This window comes from Bison bison, unplaced genomic scaffold, assembly GCF_000754665.1.
Source record: "Bison bison bison isolate TAMUID 2011002044 unplaced genomic scaffold, Bison_UMD1.0 scf7180017864297, whole genome shotgun sequence".
In the NCBI taxonomy this organism is placed as follows: Eukaryota; Metazoa; Chordata; class Mammalia; order Artiodactyla; family Bovidae; genus Bison; species Bison bison.
Window position 1 is genome coordinate 5,001,184 of NW_011494869.1, and position 4,720 is coordinate 5,005,903.

Genomic DNA, 4,720 nt, shown 5'->3' on the forward strand with positions numbered 1-4,720 from the left:
TTCACTTTCATCAAGAGGCTTTTGAGTTCCTCTTCACTTTCTGCCATAAGGGTGGTGTCATCTGCATATCTGAGGTTACTGATATTTCTCCCGGCAATCTGGATTCCAGCTTGTGCTTCTTCCAGCCCAGCATTTCTCATGATGTACTCTGCATATAAGTTAAATAAACAGGGTGACAATATACAGCCTTGACGAACTCCTTTTCCTATTTGGAACCAGTCTATTGTTCCATGGCCAGTTCTAACTGTTGCTTCCTGACCTGCATACAAATTTCTCAAGAGGCAGATCAGGTGGTCTGGTATTCCCATCTCTTTCAGAATTTTCCACAGTTTATTGTGATCCACACAGTCAAAGCCTCTGCCATAGCAAGAAGCAAAGATTAGATATCTACTCTATGTCAGTGAATCCCTGAGTTAGCAGTAGGAGTTAAGATGGGTTTTTTTCCTTAATTTTTCCTAATCTTCAAGGAAATAGTTTATCCCAATCCCCACAATCCATCTTCAGAACAGGTCAAATAAATCAGTCCCTTTCAAGAAAAACAATAAAAAGGCTTTTTGTCTAGAAGTAGCAACACCTGTATGAATATCCTATCTGGCAAAAGATATAGCTAATGGAAGATGGCAGCTTAGTGATCTTCTGGGGCCACAACATGATGCTGAAGGTCACTGTCAAAGGCACTTGTTTCAGGAAATCCAAAGAGTCAGGCCATCCAAACAGTCTGCGTGAATCATGCAATAGTCCCACTGTGCGCTCAGGACCTAGTTCTTAATTTCATTCATTCAGCAAATATTTCTTATGGGCTTATTACATGACAGGTGCTAGCCTAGGCTCTGGAGAAACAATAGTGAAGAAAATAGATACAATTCCTGTCACAGTGTTTGGTTTCCATATAGATACTTAAAATTCTGCCATCATAAGCAAAAGATTGCTCCCCACAGGGGCCTCTATTTTCCACTGCATCTTCCATCAGAAGCAGGAATTTATTTCTTAGTATCTCATTTCCTCCTAAGAGCCAGTCATTTAAAAAGTGACTTTGATAGTAACAGGCACTGTTTTTAATGGGTTGATGTTGAGCATGCTGTTGTATAATCCATTTATTAGCTGTGTGTGTGTTAGTCGCTCAGTCATGTCCAACTCTTTGCAATCCCATGGACTATAGCCCACCAGGCTCCTCCGTCCATGGAATTCTCTAGGCAAGAATACTGGAGTGGGTTGCCATTTCCTTCTCCAGGGGATCTTCCCAACTCATGTATCAAACCCGGGTCTCCCACACTGCAGGCAGATCTCTTTACCATCTGAACCACCTGGTGAGTCCATTTCTTAGCCATAAAGATAAGCTTATATGAAGCTTAACATATCAAAGTTCTAAAAGAAGAAGAGACTGATTCTCACTAGCTCAGAGTTTAGTAACACTGGGAACCGAGTCTTCCAGTCAAGTCAACTTTGACCATCACCAGGCAGAACAGAAGGGAAGATGGACAAGTAGAGTCCAGATTCTGAAATAACACATATTGGCATTAGGAAATCATGCACAGAGAGCAGAGGGAAATGATATGAGGCAGTATGAACTACAAAAGACTGAATATACACAAAAGATTTCAGAAACAAGCATGCGGACTGAAAAGCCAAGAAGAAAATATGATACCAATGAAAATATCTTATGGAACAGCTGCCACTGCTCAGTGATCAGAATCATTCTAAGGGTGGGGGCAAGTCAGGGCCTTCAGGTAAACAGGAGTCCCTTACTGGCAAAAAGAAGGAAAAAAAGAAAGAAAATACCAAAGTATGCCCTTGGATATCATAAGCAACCGTTTTTAGGCTAGGATAATTCAAAGTACATCAAAAGAGTTGAAGGTTGCTTTTATAAAATACAAAATTAAATTATGCATTTTGTTTAGTCCTGTGGAAGGATAAGTTACAAATTATAAAAATATAGATTGCTTACTTTATTGAGTAGAAAAATATCAAGAAAATGACTGTGCTTTTTAGTCACTAAATTCTAGCATTTGTGCTCATTTGAGGGGTAGAGACACAGAGGCAGTTTTCTAATCTTGCATCTTGTAGTGAGATGGAGAGCATATGGCAGAGCCAAGGAGGCCCCCAGCAGCCCTGAGGCTGTGAGCTGCCTCATCATTGCCCTGGCTACTAAGCTAAGCAGTTTACACACATTATCTCACTTAATCCTAGCACGATACTAAATATTGGACCAATGTGCCACTGGGTAAGTATGTGATAAAAGACAATATCTAGCAGTTCTGTTTGCAATCTGTAAACATGCAATTCTTCTTCCACATAGATGAATCATAAGCTTATTTTAAATACACCTGGTCTACCCTGACAGCAAATGAGCAACACCTGGTAAAATTAGCACAAAAACACAGAGTACCAAGATGTTATATATTAAATATATATATATATTTCTTTTGCCATATAAGCATCTTCAAAGATTTCAGTCTAAGGACTTCTCTGGCGGTCCAGTGGTTAAGACTCTGTGCTTCCACTGCAGGGGACACAGATCTGAGGGGAACTAAGATCCTGCATGCTGCAGCATGTCCAAAAAATATATACTTAGGTCTAAATAAAAGAGAATTGTCCAACAAAGAGAGACTACAAGCCACTCAAATTTACTACCAAGCAAAATTACAGAATCATTTCAGAAGCACATTAAGAAACTGGAGTCCTCTATGATTAAATATCCTTTTTAAAAAATCCCTTCCAGGATTAACATACTGCAACATTTTCTATGTTGCAACACTAAAGAAATTAAAATCTAAAGACTTGATCCTAGTTGTATTTAGAAGGGAGCCAGGAGAGTTAATTTATTTTAAGAACCCAAGACAAGATCCACACAATTCAGCATTCACTTCTTCATTCAAAGGTCACTAAAATGCATACGTCAGACATCTGCTGGTTTCTTTTAAGAATGCTGAATCTTAAACCAAATAATTCTAAATGTAGCTCTAATATAATCTACAAATGACCTTACTAAGTCTTTCTACATCCCATAAAAGTATATTAATTGTATCATCTTATTTAAGTTCCCAACTTGCTGTGATGTATTAGCATATTAAAATTAACTCTGCAAGCTCTAATCATTTCACTTTCTGAGCCAACTTACCAGGACAAATTTGATAAAATTATAGTACCCCCTTGTGGTGTTACCTTCATACCCTACTAGAATGTTTTGTAATATTATATATTTTTTTAAATCTTCTTCAACTAAGATCAGTGGATAACTAATTAACCTTTTCTAAATTCTAATAAAATCTTGGGGAAATTAAAGGGACTATCACTAGATTGTGATAACAGATGAGACAATGCAGCATTTCATCATAAAATAAGACTATTTAGAGCCATGCCTATTATTTTTTAGCAGAAGGAAAACACTTTCAAGAAATATTTTCTATGGACCAATTAATACAGCCAAATTAAAGGGCAAAATTCTGAAATTACTCAACAGATTTTAGTTTGTCTTGCAAATGAATTCAAATAACTTAAGGGGAGGAAATTATATTTTTGAATGGTAAGCCAAGATAAATTCATCAGGCAAAAGAAATTTGGTAAAATTTAAATACAAAGATTTTCTTCTCACAGTTCACTCAACTTTCTTCTACCAGATCCAAATTAACTGTATATTACTGTCATTACTGTTATTAAAGTTTACAATATTATTTAGCAAAATGTGTAAGACTTTTGGGCACATACTTTGATACAAAGCTTTTCCTAGTGTTATTTTATTTTTCCTACCTTCCCCTGCCAAAATAAAAGTTCCCTACTCCCATCTCCTAATTTCCTAACAGATCTTCATCTTACTATAGAACGGGTTTCTAGCAATAAGCCAAGGAGTCATGGAAAGACTGAGTAAATGAGAGACAGAAACAGACAAAGAGAAGACTACTCACAGTATTTTGGCAAGCTCTAGAATAATTCCAGTTAGGTCAGAGAATCTTATAAGAAATTCTGTGATCTCACTGGAAGAAAGAGGAAAAGATCTTACCTACAATTTAATATATTTAGATCTACTGTCAATGAAACAGTAATTTCATATTCATAGAATGTCTAAGTACCTTACTAAATAGGAATAAACTGGTAATTTTTTCAAATTAGTCCCCTTTTTGCATTCAGCAGAGAAGCAGCTTATCTCTGATTCAAGCCAGTAAGCAATTCTAACTGACTTACATTGAAAATATCAAGAAGCTTTACTTCAATTTAGTTCAGGTTCAATAAAATAACAGTTCTAGTTCAATTCTGGGAATGTGGAAATATATTTACTAGTTTCTAATTCATATTCCATTGGCTTACTGATTATGATTTAAAATAAATAATATTGAATTGTACTCATTTAGGTTTTCAACCAACATTTTTAAGCCCTTATTAAGTTTCAGGGACTCTAGTGGATGTCAGAATACAAAAACAAATAGAGCAGAATTCTTGCCTTAAAGGATATCCTAGTAAACAGTTAAGTGAACATGTACAGTGATATGGATAAAACTGCAGTATCACAAAAACTACAATAAGAATTTCTCATAAGGGAATATCATCTCAGTTTAGAAAATGTCTTGATGGGCCCCTAAGGGTATGGTCCACTAAAGGGCCTACTAAAATAATCAAAAACAGTCACTAAACCTCCTTCTACAGTCAGTGGTTCCTATTTCCCTTCTTCTGGGTTAAGTATCACTGTGTATTTGGACTAAATGCATAGAGGACTAAATGGAGCAGG